This window comes from Ictidomys tridecemlineatus, chromosome 4, assembly GCF_052094955.1.
Source record: "Ictidomys tridecemlineatus isolate mIctTri1 chromosome 4, mIctTri1.hap1, whole genome shotgun sequence".
Lineage (NCBI taxonomy): Eukaryota > Metazoa > Chordata > Mammalia > Rodentia > Sciuridae > Ictidomys > Ictidomys tridecemlineatus.
The window spans coordinates 85492805-85517118 of NC_135480.1; the positions used below are offsets into that span (position 1 = coordinate 85492805).

At 33.3% G+C, this 24314-nt stretch overlaps 1 protein-coding gene, 2 long non-coding RNA genes and 1 other non-coding gene across 6 annotated transcripts in view; 1 reads left to right on the forward strand and 3 right to left on the reverse strand.

Annotated features, from left to right (window-relative positions):
* LOC144377169 (uncharacterized) overlaps positions 1-19244 on the reverse strand; it is a 39790-nt gene extending 20546 nt beyond the window's left edge. The window contains exon 1 of the long non-coding RNA XR_013437851.1: positions 18140-19244. This is a non-coding gene — a long non-coding RNA (uncharacterized LOC144377169). The remainder of the gene's footprint in view (positions 1-18139) is intronic.
* The window catches only part of Cntn5 (contactin 5), a 1189809-nt gene that overhangs the window by 980247 nt on the left and 185248 nt on the right, over positions 1-24314 (forward strand). The gene's annotated exons all lie outside the window — the stretch shown is intronic.
* On the reverse strand, positions 8758-8888 carry LOC120890150 (small nucleolar RNA SNORA66). Its single transcript, XR_005734398.1, has one exon. It is a non-coding gene; the product is annotated as a small nucleolar RNA SNORA66 (small nucleolar RNA).
* The window catches only part of LOC144377170 (uncharacterized), a 227194-nt gene continuing 222124 nt past the window's right edge, over positions 19245-24314 (reverse strand). Inside the window, exons 2-3 of the long non-coding RNA XR_013437852.1 lie at positions 23511-23568; positions 19245-19529 (exon numbers count right to left, since the gene is read on the reverse strand). This is a non-coding gene — a long non-coding RNA (uncharacterized LOC144377170). The remainder of the gene's footprint in view (positions 19530-23510; positions 23569-24314) is intronic.

Here is a 24314-nt window from a genome sequence, read left to right on the forward strand (position 1 = left end):
AGTTTATTACCTACTTCATTGTGATGCATAAATCTGATGATATACACACTGACAATAGTAAATAAATTCTATTTTAAAACATGAATTAATGATTCTTACTACTAATTATCATAGATGTAATAAGCATTCCCACATTATCTTAGTTTATTCTAAATTAGTCCAGTGTTAGAGCTGTAGTTTTCTGATACCCACTCAGAGCTGTGGTAGGATACTTGTCACATTTAACTTCTTTGTATGGCATTATGAGACTTAAACACTCACCATGTCATTCCTTATGATCAGAGTAATGAGAATAAGAAAGGATAGAGAGAGAGGCATGGCTTTTCTTTCTTTACATAGAACCAGTCAACCCATTTTGAGATTTATCAAATGGCACAATTAAGTTTAAAGATAAAGAAGAAGTGAAAGTTTGAAACTTATGGCTATGACATACTTTTAAGATAAGTATAAAATTATATAATTAAAGGGAGAAAAGAGTACCTGACTAAAAACTTAATGTTAATGTTAAAACTTAATGTAAAAACAGCAATGTTCACAGAGTGTATGTCTCTCTCTCTCTCATACATACATACACAAACACAAACATACATATATACATATTTATATGTATACACACACACACATATACATATGTGTATATGAGGGCTGGAGTTGTGATTCAATGGTGGAGCATTCACCTAGCATGTGTGAGGCATTAGGTTTGATCCTCAGCACCACATGAAAATAAAGATATTGTGTCCACCAAAAAAAAAATTAAAAAAGAAAGAAAAATTAAAATAGCATCATCCAGACTTCCTTCTCATCAAACATCTTTATAAAAGATAATACTAATAGAGAAAAATGTAGAGGACTATATTCTTTATACTAATAGTTAAATAAATTTCTATACTACTAGCTAAAGAAAAATGTAGAGGACTATATCCTTTATTTAACTTTGTTTAATCTTTCATTATTAAAATCAAATCTAATCCTCTTTCTAGTGCTATTCAATAGATAATAGCTATGATCAATGCTATGGTCTGTATTTGTGCTGTCCAACACAATAAGCAAACTGAGCACCTAGCAGTGGCAATGCCACTGAAGAACTAAATTTTTGGTTGACAATTAATTGATGATTAAGTTGATAAATAAAAGACCAATGTCACTGGTATAGTGCACTATTAACAGCATACTATACCTCCATGTACCTGAGAAGGATCCTATGTCTTTAAAGTCACAAATGAAAGTTTGGAAGTGCTAACACCAAAACTCAACATTCAGAGCCGTAGAGATAATTAAAAGTTACTTAATGGGATGAGGGTCATGGTGAAAGGGGGTTTTGTCACTGCAGGAGTATTACTCAGAAAAGTCATAATATTAAATGCTTTTTTGGTGCTAAAATTATTTTGAGTACAGAATCAGTTTGTGAATTTCACACTTCTTTCCTCCTTTTTAATTCACCTGGGCCATATTTCTGTCATAACAAATAGTACACTTCTATAGTTCTGTATACACCTTTTTGCAAATCTGACACCAACGTAAATATCTCACGTTGCTTCTGATTGATTTGCAAAAATATATCAGCTTCCCAGGTCTTGTTTCTTTGCAAGTTTAAAAGCTTCCATATACGTACAATTCAGTTGATTTGAATTTTAACCTTTTAGAATATATCTGGAATTGTGTCATCACCACATGAGTGCCAAAGGAGGGGATTTCTGAGACTTACCGTTTATACAACTACACAACTTTTAAGTATGGTTGTTTGAGGCTACACCTCTACCCTTACGAGTCTCTTGGATATGTTGCTCTTGGTCTGTCTAAAAGTGCCATCCATGGAAGTATCAGCCCAGTTCCACCAATAACTGTGTGCATTATAGGTAAGAGTGTTTATTTGTCAGTCATGTATCCAAGGTTTTATTTTTTTAGCAATTTAAAACAGAACTATTACGTTTTGCTCCGTTGCGTGAGATCAAAAATAGATATTACTGTATTAGTGAAACATCAAAGTTTGATTGGAAACATAATATACAGATCAAAGAATTTTTTCTTGAGATTATTTCTGTGAATAAACTCAAGGAAAGATTTTGGCAATTCACAGTCATGGATTCTGAACCTGCAATCTGTAATTGATCTGAAAATTATAACACTTTTGCTGCTATCAGTCCAATTCTATTTATCTGCATTTGTAAGATATACCAAAACATCAATTTTAAAAGATAGTCAAAACAGTTTGTGGAAGAAGGAATTTTAAAATATTTTCATCATTAAGTAGCTTGATGTTTTAAAAATTATATCACATTTAAATTTCTTATCTCTTTCATAGAATTTTGACTTGATAGATTATCACATCATTAGAAAACGTCAGTGGCCCCCCATTGCTTGTTGTTTAAACTGCATTGCATAGTATGTAAAAAGCTCTTCAAACCTGGGACTAACTTTTAGCTTCTTCTTATAGTAGTTCCTTCCTTCTGTCTGAATTTTTTTAGTTCTTGAGAAATGCTCTATTCTTAAAATTTAGAGCACTATCCCTCTTTTTCCCATTTAGCAATTTCCTTCTCACTCTTCTAGAGTCAGTTCACATGTCATCTCTTCCATTCATTAAACAAACAATGAGCATTCACTTTGTGCCAGCCACTCTGCTTAGTGCTTATAAATTAATGCATTTTCTCATCAGAACTGATCTGTGAAGTACATACTGATGCTTATCATGTTTTTACAAAGACAGATAAGGGTTTGCCCAGCTTTTTGTCTCACTTTATAAGGGCCACTCCACTCCATCCACCATTACTGGACAGCACTGATAGCATTCATTGTGGATATTAGATACTCTGTCTCCCTTACTGGGCAGTACTTATAACATCAATCTCTACCACCAGTCATTTGTCTAGAACCACCTCTTCTCCAGTAGTCAAATCTCAGAGTGGAACCAAGTGAATTTTATTGACTGCTATAGGTTTAGAGCAAGAAATAAAGCTCAAATTATTGTTGCATATCCTGATTGCATCCTAAGGACTTCAGTCTATAAATTCAGGTTAGTTTTAGTTTATTAGCATAATGGCTTTGATTGTTGCCATGCTTTTCTGGTAGAGCCAAGACATGCTGTATTTTTTTGTATCTATCCACTAATAGGGTTGATTGGGGGCGGAGCATATAGGGGTGGAATCTCAGAAGGATAGAAAAAAGGTCAGTAGACTGGAAGAAGGAGATGGAGGGGAATAGAGGAGGGACAGGAAAGGAGAGGAAATGTGGGATGAATTTGACAAAAATCACACTATGTACATATATAAATATACCACAGTGAATTCCACCTTTTTATGTACTATAAAGTACCAGTTAACAAAACAACAACAAACAAAATACAGTAGAGTGGGAGCAGGGGATGAAGAGAAGCCCTGGGGGTTGAAATGGAGCAAAGTAAATTCTATACATGTATGATTATGCTGAAATGAACTCAACTTTTATGTATAACTATAATGCACAAATAAAAACATTTTTTTAAAATAAAATTCATGAATATTCCACTGTTCTAGTGGCAGAAAACATTTATTGAGTGATGACTATATATGCTGTTCCTAGAATAAAGAATTAAGAAAACTTGAGAGATATTAAGAAGTATATTTCAAAGCATGTTGTTTCCTGCACCAATCTGGCAAATCCTAGGTAGAAATGTCCGCCACATATTAATGTAGCAAAGAGGCTGTAATTCCAATTATTTTTGGAATAATTGTTCTTATTCCAAAAAGAAGTTGGGTCAGTGAAATAGGATGCTTCTATCTTAATTTCCCCAAAGTTTTAAAAATTAGTTTTTGGAAAAAAAGACCATAGTCTCAGTTTACATCAACAATATTTTGATGAAAGATAAATATTTTTAAGTTATATTGTGATTTTTTAAAATCATATAATTTTAGTGGAATTTGAGACATTGTTTTATCCGTTTCTGTATACATGAACTAAAATTTTAAGTGGAAATTTAGACATTATTTTTGGATAATATTATAAAGTATTTTTGAAACTCAGAAGCCAAAAAAACTGTAAAAGCCAGAAAGGTTTACATAAAGAAAAAATATCTCATTCTATATTCACATATTACCTCAAACCATTCATATGAAAACTTCAGGCAGTGGTTGCAAAAGGGATAAAGAAGACAATGTGTCAAATGAATCTGTCTGAAGCCATTTCTGGTTCTGAAAGAGAACAAACTCTGGCTGATCTTCCATTCTTCTGGTACCTTAAAACAATCTCTAAGCCAGTATAACAGTTAAACCTCTTGGCATCTGACCCAAGCTTGAGCTCCAGGCATGAATTGTTCTTATTCCAAAAAGTCACATTTGGAATCCGTCCATAGCAGCACACAGAGATAGGAGTATCAGTCCCTCTGAGTGCTAGGTCAGCATAATTCAGCCATATTTCATTCTATGAAGAGCAGTTTTCAAAATAGAGAAAACATATTCTACATTTTACCTTGCCAAGGGCAAAAGCAAAACCAAAAGAAGTCACACTTATATTTATGAGACAATTGCAACTTGTAAAACACCCATGAAACATTGGAAGATGTCCTATATAATTAAAAAAAAAGCTCAACAGTTTTAAACTGGATTTAGAAGGGTGCAAGCACAGTATATTCAGATATCACTGATCATTGGCTCGATTATCAGAGGAAATTTTTGAAAAGAAAACTTTGTTATGAACCTTGGTTCCCTGAGAAAAGAGAAGAGTGTAAACCCAGTTTGTTCGTTTGTTTTAAACTATTTTTAAAAATGACTTCTGAGAACTAAATAGAAAGAAATATAATTACCTATTATAATTGCATTTTTCTCTGTATAATGGGAATATATTTATATTTTTGTTCCTAATATATTCTTGACTAATCTCATCTTTAGGCAGGTCTTGTATTATTCATATGTAGATTTTTTCACATTTCTTCTTGCATGTTTGAATGGCTGATAGGAAGCAAAATACAGGAATTAAACTTACTTTAAAAAGATTGCATTGGCACATAGCAAAGCAAATGAAATACTGGATAACAGCTTCCAAGAAGCTCTTTTGGGATAATAGTGTAAATTGAATTGCCTGCCTTGAAAGCACATCACAGGTGGCAGGTGAAGAAATTCTCAGCTTCTCTGACTTCTTTCCAGCCAGTAAATGTGTCCATCAAAGTCACATGGCCAGCCCTACTTCTTCCACTGAACTTGTAGTGGGTGGCAGGGGAGGAGAGGGATAAAAGAAATAAGAAATACCGAGATAAGTGCATGCTTGTTTTCTTGGAGAGAAAGACCTGCTATGTTACTTCTGAAAACAAAATAGATTTTAAACAAGAATATTGTGTGCCTATTAAAACCACTGATAACCATTGCCCAAAAACAATTTGGGGATAGGATTCCAAAACCTGGGTTCTACTATGTCTCAATATAGTTTGAGCACTGATTTGCTTTGTGACCTTGAGTGAATCACTTCCCTGAACTTCTGTTCCTTTCATACAAAATGGTGGCAATAAATAATGCTATTTCCATTTGCCACTTCTTTATGATTATATTAGCTTATTTATGTAAAAAAATACAGGCTCAAGAAACTAAAAATTCCTAAACACTAAACATGTAGTCTCCTGGCCTGATAATATCCATTCCCCCCAAAAAGTATTTCTGAGACAATTACATGAAATAGTATATCTAAAATGTCTACCACATAGTATATACTCAACCAATATCAATCCCACTGCCCAAGATCACCTCCAATATCTCATGCTAGTAAAGTCTTGTCTACCATCTGAAAATCTCTTTGTAATGGGCATAGCAGATGCAGCTATGATTACTAGGTTTGAGAAATATAAGACTTAAGAATACCTGGAAGTCTAATCTTATTTAAAAAAAAAATCAGTACACTAAGTTTTGCAGACTTTCTTTTCAAATGGTGCTCTATTTCAGCACACAAGTACATGTTGCATGCATACTTTATCTAACACAAAATCCACTAGTTATTCAATAAATGAATATTGTTCACCTGAATAAATAAGTGAATGTGTCAACTGAAGGAAGGCTTCAGAGTCAGAAGACAATACATATTGTCTCATTATTAGATGGACTACATAGGAGATCTTGACTTGCTGTGTGAGATTGATGTAAGCTATGTAATTGAATCCTACTGTGAATTCAGTTTGAACTGGGAAAATTTATCTAACTTATTGAATGAAACTCAAGGTTTTATTCCTCATCCATGTAATGGGCAGGATAATAACTCTATTTACAAAGGTTTGTTAAAATTGAAGATGAAATCTAACTCGTCAGAGTCATGGTCTGAGATAAATATGGTAGCTGCCTTTAAAATATGTATTACTTTTACATATATTATGTGCTTTTAAAATAACTACTTTAAATTTACTCATATAATTATATTGCTGAATGGAGGTTTTGGGGAATTGCACACAAGATTTTCTCATTCCCATTGAACTACACTGCTGCTCGTTGTACGAGAATGAAAGCTGCTGACCTTCTGAATGATTCTGAATGTCTTGTAATCAATACCAAAGACGTGAAAGGCCAGTGTAAAGACAGTACTTTTCATTAGATCATAGTGTCTTCTAAATATAACTGTCTCTTATTTTTTTGGACATAGAAATTAAAAAAAAACCATTCATGTAAAACTGAAATGTCTCTTTGAGTCAATAATAAATTACTGGTCACAAACTATTTAATAACAAGGGATTGATTTGAAGCCAAGCAGCATTTTAGACTTATCTATTGTCTTCAGCTGGGCTGAGTTAATGAGGATTTGTAATTACTTTGAATTTTAACTAGTACATCTTTTTCATTTTGGAAACTGATTTTATATTAGTGTCATATTTTATGGTTTACCCAATTACCTGACCATACAAGGTTGACAGAATTCACCATAATCGAAGGCTTTTAAATACAATAAGTTATTTTAATGGTCAGAATGTGTTTCTTTTCTTCAAGAATATCTATCTTGTTATAAAATGTTTCTTGTGTGTAATTATTAAGAATGTATATTTAAAAATTATAAAATAGACATGGAAATAGCTTTTAGTAACTAAAAAACATTATTCACATATTTTTCTTTATATATAATTTCAAATTATATTGTATATCTAGAAAAAAATAGAAATTTAAAATGCCAGCCATAGGTATTAAATTTCATAAACTACAGAATATTTCTATATGAACTGTCAGTTTGCAAGCTATTAATCTTCTTTTTAAAAGACAGGCTTAAAAAAAATGATGTAAGACATTCTTTGCATATTCACCCCTACCCGACAAGAACACTTACTTATGCTACAGAGTGGTCTCCTGTGCAAATAAGAGGCAGAGCACAACCTCTGTAGAGACTATCCTATGCCCTTTTTTGCTTGGCTAGGAACTGTCCAGTAGCATAAACACAGTATTGCTCTGTTCTCAGCTGGAAATGGGTTACACTAGACACATATACAGCTTTACTAGCAAAAGAAAATAGATCAGTTTGCCCATGGTTATTCATTTATGTTTCTCCTTGGGGGTCCTTAAGAAGCAAATGATATGCAAACAGCTGCATGATTATTGTTATGCTCTTGTTGCTATTTGGTGATAGCTATTTACATGTAAATTACTATTTGGAAAAGTACAACTTCTCTTCACCAGTAACCAGACAACAAAACAGTTCTTACTAAGCTGTCCAAGATTAATTACTCAAAAATACATCCTAAAGGAATTATTCTTTAGAATTCTGCATTTCCTAGAAAAGTAATTTTAGCATGAATAGAATATGAGAATAACTCCGCCCTGAGTCTAAAGCAGTATCTATATAGTGATCAACTTTAGAATATGTAAAAGGCATATTCTTGCTGTGAAGATTGATTCTGCAAAATGGGAAGGAAAAGGAAAGCAGGAAGGTAGAGAAGACACTAAAAGACAGATGAGAAGAGACCAAGGATAAAAAGTTGATTTAGTTCCAAATCTTATCTCTGGGTTAGAGGAGATAAAATCACTCCTAGCCCTGAAAGCATTTATGCTTGAAAATTATCACGAGAACAATCATCATGAAGATACTTGAATTAGGAATATAAAAGAGTTCTGCTTATTAATGTTAACACTTGGGTTTTGTTTCCCACTAAATGAATATACTTTTGTTTAAACAGGCATTTACATGTTTAAAAGTGGATCATAATTTATATTCAACTTTGTATATTTTCACTTCAATTAATATAACCAGAGAAAAATTGAAAGACTGTGTAAGACCTTGTTTTATTATTTTTTGTGCGTTTCATTATACTATGCCATTTTAAGATAGAAATATTTATGTACCCATCTTTGCCTTTTTTTTCAATACTCACTTGGAATCATAATTTATTATTTTCTGCAAAACTAAGTAAATTATAGGAATATATTTTTTAAAACCATAGCTAAATAGGATATAGAATATTAAATTTCAATTGAAAAGATCAAAGACTTTGTAAACAGATGTTAAATAATCCACTTTCCATTACATGTACTTATTTAAGTTCTTAAGTTCACTTTCCCAAACCCCACCATTGATGAGATTATATTGTCCTATTGCCATGATGCAAAAAAAGAGAAAATCCTTGATCAAATATTCTTTTTCAAAGTTCTTAAGTTCACTTTCCCAAACCCCACCATTGATGAGATTATATTGTCCTATTGCCATGATGCAAAAAAAAGAGAAAATCCTTGATCAAATATTCTTTTTCATTTATAGATCAAAGTGTAAAAGATTAGAAAGCAACTCTAACTTTTAGGTAGTCAATTAAAAAAAATGCAAGATGGATATTTATACTGTACGGGATGGAATGGGCCACCTCAGTAGCTTCTGAGGCTAATAAATGCCTATTACCATGATTAGTTTAGCAAGTTTGGTTCTCCTAGCTTCTACAACATCAGGTAAGGGAGTGATTAAGTTTGTACATGGAATCAAAGTCACTATGTCAAACAATATGTGGTTAAGGATTTTAATTTTAATGTATACATTGATAAATTGCATTCCAGGGAAATTATACAATTTATACCATCATTAAAAGTATAAGAGAATGTCAGTTGCTTCAATTGATTCCACTTAAACTGATCAAAGTGTCAATATTCTACTAAATAGTGACTCTTTTTCTCCTCCAATTCCATTTTTCAGAGGATTTTAATCAATCCAAAGGACCTGAAGCTGGATTAATGTAATCAAGGAAAGCAGTAAATATAAAAATATACATGATTCAAAAGAACAATTACAACATATATATTATAGGCACCAGTCTGGCTTTTCAATACTGAAATACATATAATTAAAAGCCATAGATAGTAGAAAAGGAAAAAAGAATTTAAGAACAATTTGGATAATGTGAAAACAAAGTTTATTTTCAAATATACTTTATAGATTTGTAGATTTTATGTAGTTCCATAAGGCCAAGTGACAAGTCAAGCTTATTTCACATTATTCTTTTTAAATGTGATCAACTCTAAATTAAATAGTAATTTTAGAGTGAATAGAATATGAGAATAACTCCACCCTGAGTTTGAAGCAGTATCTATATAGTGAACAACTTTAGAATATGTAAAAGGCATATTCTATAAGGAATAGAACTATAGATATCCCCAATTTACAATTTAAAAAAGAATCCTATAGTATAATATAAAATAAGCTTATTTTAAACTTACTATAATGTCTTTTAATATTTTCAGCATATATGTAATTTCATAAACATTCGTTTAGTATTTTTTCAATAACTATTTCATAGTTTGATTACTTAACATGTATTAGACACTGATTTAAGTGCAGGAGCATAATGGAAAATAAAGCAAACAGTTTTTTATTTTCTTTTCATGGAAATCCCATTCTAGCGGAAAGAGGTAAACAAAAATCAATAAAAATTACATATAGGGGCTGGGGATGTGGCTCAAGTGGTAGCGCGCTCGCCTGGCATGCGTGCGGCCCGGGTTCAATCCTCAGCACCACATACCAACAATGATGTTGTGTCCGCCGAGAACTAGAAAATAAATATTAAAAAATTCTCTCTCTCTCTCTTCTCTCTCAGTCTCTCTTTAAAAAAAAATTACATATAAAGCCAAATGGAGTAAAGTATTATGAGGAAAAGTAAAGCAGTTATGGGGATGGATGCAGTTAAGCAGTTTAGTGATGGAGGAGACCACATTTGGGTAAAGAGAGGAGGCAACCTGGAGAGGTTGTGTTTGAGAACTGATCTTAGTAAATGAGAGAGGCTCTTGGCAGTGTCTGGTGAAGATCCTTAAGCAGAGGGAACAGCTGATACAAAGATCTACAGCTGGCTGAAGGGTGTTCAGGAGTTTATAAGTTGGGGCTTCAGTGGCAATCTAGGCAGTGAAGGGAGAACCTCAGGAGATGAGGTCAGAGTGAAGAGGCAGTGGTAGGAAAACTAGTAGGATAAGCTAGAAAAGTATTTTTTCCTGAATGTATTTGGAGTGTAAACTTATAACACACATATTAAATCATCCTACTTTGTGGAGACTAGATTCTAGGAAACAGGAATGGAAGCAAGCATTTGCCATATCCTGGAGGCAAATATTAGATGTTTTGAAGATAATGTTGATTGCTTTGCAATTATTTATATGTGTGACATGAGAGAAATAAAGAGCATTATTCAAAATTCATTCCCAAGGTAATAATATAAGGACCAAAATATAGCATTAAGAGCTGATCAGATGTATATTTCTACATTTTTATTCTGATACTCACAAAATTGACACTATAACATCTTAAATGGAATATCTACAATGCACTCATCCTACATTCCATCCTTTGAGAAAATATGGTATTAGCTTAAAACTGACTACTATAGTCTAAATATCCTCTTCCCCACCACCACTCTCCCCAGTATGGAATGAATTAGGCAGAGATGAATCTTATAAGCTTTTGCTTTCCTTCCCTTCTTCAATCACTTGCCTATTCTTCCTAGTTCTGAGCCATCTGTGTTAAAGGATTGTTGTTAAAGGATTGTGTTAAAGGATATATATTTTATATATATATAAAAGACAAGAGCAGGCAGGAATACATGCTATAGTACAAAAAATATGGTGTATATGGGCTTTTATAAAGATTCCTTCAATAGTCCATATTTTACTCTGTTTTGTCACTTTTTAAAAAAGTGTTTTTGTTTGTTACTCTGTTTAATACATAGATCCATTAATACTCTCCTGCCTGGCCAAGGGTTCAGCTAGCATTTGTGGATAACTTTTATGAGACCCATCCCTTGATGTAACTTTGAGTATACTTAAAGACTGTGCTCTTATCCTAGGTTGTTTTTTTCCTGAGAATGTACTCATTTTTTTCTCATATTTCAGGAGTCTGTCAAAACTATCTATCTATCTAAGTATGAGGAATCATGTAAATAAATCATTCCATCACAATTTCTACCCTTTAAATATGAAATGTTTTTGCCACCAGGTTTTTATATTACTGTTAGATGAAAATCAGCACTTTTCTTTACATCTTTCTATCTATTGAGTCTTAATATTTCATGCAGAGAGAGGAATCAAAATCATAAATAATGCATCTTAACCTCCTAGGTGGAATAAATGTGAATACAGTGAGTTGTTGTGCTAATCAAATGTAAAGAACTTTAGTGTCAACACTTTGATGTTAATGTCAACTCTTTGATGATTAAACTGCCAATAGCTCATTTAGATGTTTAAATTAGTTTTTGTTGCTAATTTAAAAATCCTTCTCAAAGTGTGTTATTTAACCAATGGCCAACCAAATTCCTAAGGCAAATGGTGATAGCTTTTGTACTCTAACCAAGAAGCAGTGATAGGTACAAATTGTACAGTTCAACACACCTTGAGAAGAGAAGAGATGCAAGACAGAGGAAAGTATCCAACTTTAAGAGATATATACACCAAGTTAATAACAATGATCAGAATTCAGTGAAAAAGGATTTGCTCAGCTGAAATATTATGAGTTTAGAAAAATATTCCTAAACAACAGTGGTCAGTAAAATATGAGCCAATATTTATTGAGCACACACTTGATTTAAGACAGTTTTAAAATTATTAGTTATGATGCCATATGAAGTTAGATAAATGTTTGACTTTTACGATGTCACAATCAGCTTTTTTTGAATCTGCAGCAAAGAATTGAGTTACAAAGGAAATTCTTTAGAGCATAGCAAGTAGATTTACAGATCAAGTCCTCTTATTTCTCTTTACAATAATAGCCAGAATTTATTTAGTGTTTTTCATGCACCAGGTACTTGTTCTATGTACTTCATACTTCCCGTTTAATTTCTCCAGAAGTCCTCTGAGATCAGTGCTATAATTATTCCCATATAAAAATGTGGAAACTGAGGTGGAGGTGGTTAAAACAGCAAGCAAGAATTTTAGCCCAGAATTCTGACTCAACAGCTCAAACTCTCAAAAACTGGATATTTAAAACTGTTAAGTATAGGATTGACATCCCCTTTCTTCTTACCTATTTATTATTATATTCCCCTTTTTAAATATAAATAATAGCCATCTTACATAACAAAACATAAGGACACAAACTTATAAATCTATGTCAAGAAAATTATTATAGAACCTGGAACAAAATTCAGAGAACAGAGACAGGTAAACAGCACATCCGGAGAATATATGAAAGAAAGAAAGATGAGAGGCAAGGGGAGAGGTCACTAGGAAAATTTTTCAATAGGTAACTAAAAATAACCACATCAAAACAAAACAAAACTCTTGGCTCTAAGTACTGTGAAGAAAATCAACTAAGGAGTTTCTTAGGGTAGGAATAACAGTCAGTCTTAGTTCCAGACTCTGTTTTCTTATATACCCTCTACAGATGGTTTTTATTACATAAGTTATCATCTGTGCATCCATCACCCAAAATTTATATCTCCAACTCCAACATGTACTCCCAGCTTCAGCCATATATCCAGTTTGTGTGCTGTACATCTCTACTTGGCTATCTCACTGGAACATCCTCAAACTTCAATTCATAATCTCGGCTCATTCCTAAATCTGTTCTCCCTCCATCTTTACTTTCTCAATAACAGAAGCACCATATATTCACATGCTTAAATTAATCCAATGACATTAAATTGGAAAAGTTTTCTCTGGGTTATCCTTATAGACCCAGTGTAATAAGAACCATCCTTAATAGCGAAGAGAGGCACAGGTATAAATAAATTCAGGAAGACCCAATCCAAAAAATGGGGGCTCCTCTAGAAGCATGGAATGGAAAGGGAACTACAATGCATGGCATCATGTACCATCCTGACTTAGAGAGCTGTTTTACATGTTATCCCTCCATACTTTTCCATCACCCCTACTTCTACCCACCCTTTAGCCAACTCTGACCCAAATAACAGGTTTCAAACAAAATATCACTGGCACAGAGAAAAATTATCTGAACTTAAATAATACTATGTTGAATCCCATCTCTAATCATGCATGTTAATGATGTTCTGTAATGACCCATTGTTAACACTTGCTACAATTTCAATTAGTTAATTTTTATGTAAAAATTTCACTTAAGATTTCTCTCCTACAGCCTTAAGCATCAAAGAAAATGTAGCCAAGGAATATTTATCTTGTTTGTTATTATAATCAAATAACTTGCAGAGTACCTAGAATTGAGTAGGTATACAGAAAAAAACATGCAGACTGGGAAGATAACTAAATAGTTGGGTGGATGGAGAGTTGGTTGGATGCATGTTAGGTGGATGGAGTTACAAAATATACTGACACAGAGCTATACCACTTTAGGTTGTATTTTAAAGTGGCTATACCCAATCAGTGGCCACATTTCTATTCACAATTGGAAATTTGACAAAAACTTTCAAGATATTTTTTCAAAGTAGATTTGTCTTAATCCTGACCATCCAGACAGTCAAAGTTCTGATCTGTAAAAGTCATTTTCCATTCCATGACCATTTTCTATGCCTCCATTTATATACTTATGCACAGACACTCATCACTTCAAAATTCATTTGAAGACTGAAAAAAGAGATCGTAATCACAGATAAAACTGCAGTTGCTTAAAAGTGTGACTAAAGCCATTTTCATCAGGCTTTCCAAAGAGTGACATAAATATGTGACTCTCTGAGCATGAATATTTTCTGATTTTCTCGGGAGCCATAGAAGTTGTTTTGCCTCCTTCTAAATGCATATAAATTGACCAGTGTAAAAAATCCTCCTAAACACACAAAATAAAGACTATGCAGTTGCATTGGACAGAGGATTTTTATCATATTATCAAAGAAAATTATATGATTGTCAGGTTCAACCTCTATTCTCATAGTCATGTATGATCCCTACAATTAGAATATTAAAAATCCCTATTTTACAATTCTAAATTTATATTTCCCCTTATTACTACAACTTTCCAAATTAGAAATCTAGGCTACAAATTGTGAATTGAATATATATTCTAATTTCCACAGATGCTGTCCTATTGGTACAGATCAAATATGTTCGGCGCCAAAGATATTCATAAGTGAAATAAGCAAGTGAAATTTTTTCTCAAAGAAAAAAAAGTAGTACCCTGTTCCTACACAGACATCAAACCAAATCCGCAGTTTTTTTATTGAAATCATATTTTATTTAAGAAAGACAATTAACCATAAAACTTAAATTTTAAATGCTTCCAAGCCACAATCATTCAAAAGCTTATGTTTTATGCATTAGTCTTCATTGCTTCTCTCATTCATTTGCATATTTATTCAATCCATTTCTTTGAATGAAAACTGTATACTAGGCACTATGTTGGGCATTAGAGTGATAGCTGCAAACACAACATAGTCCTTGCCCTCATATACCTTGTAATAAAGCTAGAAAGATCAATTTATGTCAGTGGTGCAAAGAATACAGCAAAGAACATTTTGGATAAAGGTAAAAATGTATGTACAAACATTAAGGTGGGAATGAGGTAGGTATCATGAGCATGGGTTAAAATACCCAGTGGCAAAAGATTAGGCAGCTGTGTTTTTTAAGCAGGGTTGTGCAAGGCAGTGTGGTGGGAAATCTACAATGCTTCTGGAACTATGTTGGAAGACACACAGAGAATCACAGGTTTTGGCTTGGTTTTTGTTAGCTTTCATAATGTTCAGGAAACATGCTCCTAGATACAATTTAGAAATGAATGTATGTAGAGCAGAGCAGATTAGATAGCTTGAAAAGGCAAATAAAGATTATGGTTTGAGGATAGAGGATAAAAAGAGATAGTATTGTACACAGGAAGTGCAGATTTGGTCAGAGAAAATTGGGCAATTTAAACAAGATTTTTGTAACTTATTTATTTGAAAATGTCATCTTCTATCTTCCATATACAATGACTTCACAGTTAGAATTATATGCCATTAATCAGTTTTAATATGATTCTGGTATCACAGTGGAAAATGAAAATAGGGAACCTAAAAGGACAGCCTCAACTTCAAATTTGAAAGGTTGAGTAACACTTATCATCTGAGCAATGTTAAGAAAATTAAGCATGAGAGTCATGTGATCTTATATTTTAAGAAGTTTTCTCTGGCTTTTATGTAAAATGAAATGAGTTGTCAAAAAGCAAAAGCAGAAGTGGAATCCCTAAAATCTTTCAGTACTTTACAAGTCTAGAGATAATGGCACAGACTAACACCCTGGTAGTGGAGAGAATATGGAGGCTTTCAGGTATATGGTAGAAGTAAACCTAACTGGGAAATGTGAGGGACTGAAAAATTAGTTGGAGAGGTATGTTCTTTATTGAGATGTAATACAAAATGAAGAATGGCACTGAAAATCAGTAATTAAGTTTTAGGCATGTCAAGGTTGGGATATCTATGAGTTTTCCAAATGGCTAAATTAAGTGGGCAACTGAGAAAAAAGCCTGGGCTAGACTGATTGGCATGTAGACATTAGTTGAAACAAAGCAAGTGCAAGAGACTGTCAAGAGAGAGTATAGATAAGGTGGGAACAATATCAAAACCTAAAATTGGAGACACAAAGAATAATCAGAAAGGCAGAAGGCAGGAGAAGACATATTTGAAAAGAATGCCAAAAGAAGAGGATGATTCAAGAAACAAACACATCATAACAATACATATCACAGTGACAAGCTACATATTTCAAAATCACACCCTTGCCTTATAGTTCAGGGTGAGGTTGGAGGAAGTGAGATATGGAAACATTATTTCATACTGATTTCCATAGGAGCTGTACTAGTTTACAATCCTGCCAACAGGGTAAACTATTCCTTTTTATCCACATCCTCTTTAGCATTTATTATTATTTATATTCTTGAAGATTACCATTCTGATAGTGTACCATGAAATCTAAATGTAGTTTTGATTTGCATTCTCCTAATTGCTAATGGAGGCTCCTGAAAAGACTAGCCACGAAACCACCATATTACCCAGCTATATCACTTCTCACTATTTATCCTGAAAAATTAAAGTCATCTTATTGCAGTGATACAGGTGGACCTATGTTTCTAGAAGCACTATTCACAATAGTTAACCTATGAAACTGGCCTAGATGTCCATCAATGGATGAATGATTAAGAAAATGTAATATATATGTGTATATATATATACATATATGTATATATATATAAAATACATACATATATGTATATAATACACACACATATACATTTGCACAATGGCATTTTATTCAGCCATAAAGAAAAGACAAAATTATGGCATTTGCAGGAAAATGGGTAAAACTAGAGATCAACATGTTAAGTGAAATAAGTAAAACTCAGGAGGTTAAGGGTCATATGTTTTCTCTCATGTGGAAGCTAGAGAGGAAAAAGAAAAAAGGTGACAATGGATCTTCTAAAACTCAATGGGAGATCAGTAGAGAAAAGGTAGGAGGTATGGAGGAAGAGGGAAAGTGCTGGGGAGTGATGTGACCAAATTATATTGTCATATTGTGTAAATATACGAATATGTAGCAAATCCCATCAATATGTACAACTATAATGCACCAATAAAGAATGTGGGGAAAAAATTATTTCAACATGACAGTAATAAGTGCCATGAAGGTAGTAGGTACAGAGTATTCTATGGCCTTAGAAGAGTGTTTAATACAGCTTGGAAAGGCACTTTGGCAAAGAGAAAGGTTGGGTGTCAAGGTTGCCTATACAGAGCTCAGCGTTTATAGAGGCTTGGTTTAGAGAAATGACAGTAAGTCAAGTCATGAGACTCCTTTTCAGAGGAGGCTTTTAAAGTGGAAAAATACTGAACTTAGGATGGCAATGGATAAAGAAAAAGCCAGGTCATACATTATCAATTTTGCCTTCATCAATATCTCCAGTAGTATCGTGGTTTAGATGTGGTGTCCCTTAAAAGGTCACGGTGAGTCAAGGCAAGAAGATATGGGGGAGAAATGATCAGATTACAGCTTTAACCTAATTAGTGAATTGATCCCTGATGGGATTAACCTGTTGATGGCAGGAGGTGGGTGGGGTGTGGCATGATTATGGGGGACACATTTTGTATCTGGCGAGTAGAAATCTCTGCTTTCTGATCATCATAGTTAGCAAAAGAGTGTGTAAGATGGAACTGACTATGAAGTCCAGCCTCAGCTCAGCCCCCTAGGAATGGAGCCTGCTGTCTATGGATTGAGACCTCTGAAACTTTGAGCCCCTAAAAAACCCTTTGCTCCTCTGTGGTTGTTCTGGTCAGGTCCTTTCATCACCAGTGCAAAAGCTGACTAAAGCAAGTAGTATTCCGTTTATCTCACAAGGTAACTTAACCCATTAGGTTGAAAACCCTTTGAGGGCCAAGATCAGTGCTTGTTCAGTTCTTTAATACCTCTGTGAATCTGAGTTATATTTATGTCCTGGACCTGTTTCCTCATCTTTTAGAAATAAACACCACTTAACATATTTATTGTGAGGAAAAAAAAAAGATGATGAGACATGTAATACATCTCATGTAGATCCAGCTAGGCATATATGAAAAGCATAACATGTGATAACTACAGGTGAAACTGGAAATTCTCCATTTCTACTGGTGGGTGGGGTCTGCCTAAGCTGTAGGCCTCTGCAGCTGAGAAAGCCTGCTATGGTGCAAGTAGCTAATCAAGGCAGGGGATGACCACCAGTGTCAACTCTAAAGGTCGTGTCCAGCAAAGCACCATTCTTCTCTACTACCATTGAGTGGCATGTTGCAGTTCTTAATGGCAGGCTGTACCCTCCAATGTTGTAGCAGACCCCAGAAACTCACCATCAATTTCTTCCTTCCAGGTTCTTGTCTCATGAATTCAGAGAATGAAATCCATAGACCAGGAAAAGTAAATGCAAAAGAGTAGAGTTTATGTGGGAAGAAGAAGAAAAAAAAAAAAAACAGAGCTCTCCTAGGGCAAGGGGGATCTAATAGGGGATACTACTAGAGTGTGCTACTCCTAGGGTTTATATAGCAATTCAGTTAACACCATTGGTCCAAATACATACTAATAAGGGTTTGGGAAAAAAACCAATGCTACTGGTTCAAATTTATGCTAATCTCCATTTGGATCTGCTCTGCTTGTATTTTCCCCACCATTGGTAGGGAAGTGGGAGATTGAGGTTGTAGCACTGGCACTGTGTAGAACAAGCATACACTGGGCAGGCCAGGCTTCCTGCACTGCTCCACTGCAACAGGTCAGTAAACCTTGGCTGCCTCCCTCCTAGCTCTGCAATGCACATGGCCCTGTACTTGCCACCCATGCTCCACCCACCCAGGCCACTGGGACAAGGGCTTGGCTTCACTGATAGTTTTGAATAGGTGTTCATGTTGGGAGTCTTGGGGTGGTAAACGTACCAATAGTTGAGGAAGTACATTCATCTGCTCCTGATTATTTAAATAATATTATCTCAAATTTTAGAGTTTTAAAAATATATTTATTAGCATATGTAGATTATTTTTACGCAGAAATTTCATGGAATTTGTCCATTAGGCACATCTTTAAACTTGGTAGTGAAGAGAGATTAGCAATTTAAAAGAAAAATATTTATCTTTTGAGAATATTGTGTGACATTATAGTTAAAATTTTGAGTAACTAAGCAAAATAACTTCCAAATGTTCCATATGCACTTTTGTAACAGAAACCAAATGATGCACTATTACTAATAAAATTAAAGGCCTAATCTTAAAGAAAGATGACCACTTTACAAGGAATCTATTTTTCTTGAATATAACCCAACTGCCTTGATAAATCTAATATATGTGACCATCTGAATTCTCATTTTCAGCATAGAGCAAAACTAGTATTTTTGATTTATGATTTTCAAACAGAAGAAGCAACTCATTTTTTTTTACTCACAGTATTAATGCCTCTATAAAGGTAGAGTATTTATGGTAAATTATGTAAACTTTTATAAAATAATAGAACAGTATATTTTATTAATAATTTTAATTATATCACAAAATGGACATCATAAATGAAAGACATTTGAAAATCCTTCAGTAATTTTTCTCACAAATGACTGCAGACTTTAAAAGAAATTATATTCACTCAGGTTTATATGCAGACATTGGCAATGACCTTAATGATGAATAGCAACTTACATGTGCAGTTAATGGCCAGTTCAACCTCTGTCACCTTTCACACAGTCTGTCTGCTTGTAGATATTCCCTGCACAAAATGTACTGTCACCAACAGATATGGAAAGAATTGCCAACATGAGAGGATTAACTGTTTCATTTAGAAGGTCCAGCTGGCTAATGGGATTCACTTTGGTTTGTTGTCAGATTCTGCTTGGCATATTTAATTTTTCTTCTCTTGAACGTATAACTTTTCGCAGATATTCTGTGCACATAATACCAATGAACATGGTACAGTAAAAAGTTGAATAATTCAGTTCCCCTCTTTATCTCTAGCAATACAGACAACTACAGAGAAAATATAATCATACTTTTGCATTGAGAATACATTTGTAAGGACTTTTTAAAACCAGGATAGATTATTTGGCCTTGATGCAATTTACCAAGAACCATATAAAGTTATAAATATGGCCATATTGCCTTCCCTTCACCCATTCCCTCGGCATATATTTATTAAGCTGCCCTTTCTTCTCAGCAGCAATGAGCTTGACCCCCTTTACATGTAATGTGAGGGAATAGATGATTTGGCCCTTCGTTACTGATATTAGTTCCATTGGGAAGTTACCAAGGGCACGCAATCAAGCTATTTGCTGGTAACTGGAGTTAAAAATTGAACAATACAATTTTATATCTAATTTCAAAAATGGTTCTCACTCAAATTCAATTTATAATGTCATTTTATTTCAATTATTTTTAATAATACCAAAGATGGATTTATAGTTGGGAGAACCACTAAAACAAAAACTTAGTCTAGTGGGTGAAATGTCAGAAAATAATGAAAGACTGCTAGCATTGAAATCAGAAAATCTAAATAGAAAATGTAGATAAAGGCTGCTAAAGACACTAATAATAGGTGTTTTTAAACTCCTTAAGGTATCAACAAAAAGATAAAGGAAATGTAAATGTGTCTTTTCTCAATAGACAGAGAAGAGCTCATAGCTGCTTCCAGTAATTCAATCACATTAAAAAACAATTTATAAAGTCTGACTTTTCCCTTTAAAATTCAGTTTTTACAAACAAAAATGGAATATAAACTTGGAAGGGCAGGTCATAAACCCTGCAAAACCTGCTTATAGCATCTCTCCCGGCTGCTTTCCCCTTATAGGGGAAATTCAGCTTCTATACCTTATTTTTTTTTCATTTTATTTTTTTATTTTTTTATTGATTGTTAAAAACATTACAGAGCTCATGATATATCATCTTTTATACATTTGACTCAATTGGGTTCTATATCTTATTGACTATATTTTCTTTAAGAAATTAATTTCCCCAAACCTCAGTTTTACAAATCATAAAGTGATTAGTTCGGATTTAAATGAAATAATAAATATAAAGTACCTATGTCAGTACCCAGTATATGACTAATGCCTAATAAATTGCAGTTTTAGAGTTTTATTGAAAGTAAATGTGTCAATCAATTGGCTTTATTGAACTAGGAATTCCTTCAAGTCAGGGGCCATGCATTACTTAGGCTTGTACCCTTATCATGTAACGTGGTACATTCTAGTTTTCCAGAAAATATTTGTTAAACAAAATTGCACTTCTATCAGCCTGAAGTATCCTCATCAACACCTGCCCACCTGCCTAATTTTTTCAAGATCTCACTGAAATAATTATTCCCATAAAAGCTTTCCCATGGCTGAAGTCTATTACCCACCTAACATAAGCAAAGTGTCATGTCCGTATACTGGCAGTGTTACACTGTATGCTACACTATTCCAATCATAAGGATGTCATAGTTATTTATTAATGTTTCTCTCTCATACTAATATTTATATTTACTTCATATTTGATGTCTTGTGTCTAGAGAATTCTAAGTATGTATTAGTTTAATTATTTGGTAATTGATTAATTTTTGGTGTTATGAAAGTTAATTAATTTTTTTCTAGTTATACTAAGGCATAAGGAGATAACATGCTGAAGTTGTAATGAGAAGTATTAATGTTCCCATGTTGGATATGTTTTCTTATATCGGATATAGGAGACAAATAAATTGCTAAGTCTAAATCTCCCAGATAAATCAAATGTCCCTTTTACCATAAAGTTGTAAGGACTAGATTAGATCACTTATCTAACTCCCTATCACTAATCTTATTTAGTAAATCAGTAACATATTAACCATCTGCTTGCTCAGTGCACACTAATATGACTCATTGTCTTGTAGAAAGAGGTAACCACCCATGAATATTAACCTTTCTCTTGCTTTCTGGCATTGGCTATGGTTTCACTATCATTTTTCTGATATGTAAGTAAGGTTTCTGTAGCACTCGTAGTTGCTAGTATTATTTCATGATTTTTTTCATTTCCATTTGGGTTTATGACCTCTTATTTCCATTTAGTTCAATCATTACTTACAGGCTGCTTCTTAATAATGGTTTATCATCTGCTTTGTTAGATGTATCTCTGCTGTTCTCTCAGTTAAGGCTTGCCTTCACTACTGCTTGTGGCTTATTGGATATGGGTCATGACATTATTTGTCACAATTATCTAAAATTTCAGTTTTGTGCTCAGGGCATAAAATAATGATACTCTCCTTCTGTAGATCATTCGGTATTGTCTTAGTTTTAGAATAGTGTTTTTTGTTTTTGAATTAGGAAAACAGATGTGGCTACATCATCCATAGCTCAGTAAAGATCAGATTAAACTCAGAATTGTCAAATAAAGGTACAACATAAAGGTACAAAATAACAACCGTCATGATAATGCTGGTTTGGGGATACCTCACCCTTGACTATGGTATTCAAGACATACCATCACATGCCTTCTACTCCATATAAATAGAAACAACATTTCTTCATCTATCACTCCTCCTGACAATAGTTGTTTTCCCATCTTTTCCAAAGATCACATATTCATCTGTGTTTGGACCTAGAGCCTGCCAAAAGTCTGATTTATGTCAGCTCTTCTGTTTCTCTTCTAATTCACTTTGAAGAAATTAAATGAACTTTGTTCTACTCCCCTCAAGGTTTGTATCTTCTATTCTGGAGGAAAAAGAACTGATTTATCCACTTATATATTTTTTAATTTTGATCAATTTCTTATTAATCTCCTGATAAATGAAATGATTGCATCAACATATAGCAAAGAAATAACAAGTTTTTACTACCTGAATAGTTACAGGTATGTTCTCAGATCCTTCAAAGCTCTTCCTAAACAAACATAGGAATGTAATCCACTTGTTTAAGCATTGCATCTATGGATATAAGTTCTTTGTTTTAAGTCCAGACAGATTCATTATACCCTTCAGTTATAAAGGGAATGAAAATGTACATATATCTGATTTTCTAAACATACCAACACACAGTTTTCAAATCAAACACCTAGGGAAAAGGAGAAAAATAATAAATAGTTTCATTTTTCCACTCTTATTTAGATTGTTTACTAAAGAAAACCTGTGTAATATGACTTTGTGTTTATACCTAGGAGTAAAAGTGAAAAATCTATAAATGAAATCAGGTAATTTAATAACACTTTAATTCAAAATACATTTTAGTTAAATACTTATATTTAGATATTACATCTATATATAGAATATTTTAACCAAAATGTTTTATATCTGCAAAGATATGTGGCAGATGGAAGATTTTAAGAGGAAATCTACATACTACTAATAATTTTTCTTAACTTCCTACCTGAAAGATTGGGGGGAGGAGCTGCACTTTATTTAGACTAAATTGTTTAAAATAATGTAATTTGTCAAATTGTGTAAAATGCAATGAAGAAAAAATAACCATGGAGCACATTTAAGGGTTCTGTGTGGAATTCAGTAGTATTGAGTCAGGAAAGGCAATAGAGCCACACAGGAATATATAAAATAATATCCCAACACATATATTAATGGAGAAGTTCTATAAAATAAAATTTAGAAGTCAATTTTAATATTCAAGCTGTTTTACCTAGATGGGAGGCTAATAATATGAAATTCCAAGTATGAACCAGTAATTCACAGTTTCAAATATGAATTTTATTTCAAACTGATAACATACCAAAAACTACTAAATTATTTACTCACCTAAAAATGTTTTTACTGAGCATCAATTATGTTCCAGGTAGTATTCTAAATACCAGACCTATGGGAAAGAAAGCAAATAATTACATAATAAATACATTCTAATCTAAAATACTCAGATGATTAAACAAAAAGGTGATATTCTTTTGTTTTCTGGATGACTATCTAAAATGACCCACATAATGCTACCTAAATCTTAATTGGCAAAGCTAGGGAATGCATATTGTGGTTTTGTGTATTTAGTGCTCTGAGTGAAATATCAAAAAACTTGTAATCTAGTTATTCAGGCAAGCTAGTTTATCACCATACACTTTAATTCTACTGGTAAATTGTCCTGCATTATTAGGTTGAGAAGGAAAAAGCAATTAAAAATAAAAAACAAATTCACCATGAAAAGTACTTTTAACAAAAGTATTCAAAGGATGATATGGGAGCAAAGAGAGGAAAGCATTGCCTGCATTTTCAATAGTCATCTTGCCAACACTGTAAAGCATGGTTTTGAGAGTACTGGGAAGAAAGCCAGGGACACAACTAAAAGTGGTATTATAAATATCTAGGTGAAAGTAATGGGTCCTTAAATATTGATACTGGCAGTGAATTTGAAGAATTAAAGACTAACTTGTGGGTTGGGGAGAGGGAGAATTAAGAGAAGTGGGCTGATAAAGAAGAGAAATAAGAACCACAGAGTCACCTGAATTCAGATTGTATTGTGTGCCATTGAGGAGATAGAAATAGAAGAATAAACTGAAGGAGATAAGAAAATGAGCAGGTTTAGGAAGAGATTTGGTTTATAAGGGCTTTTGGAAT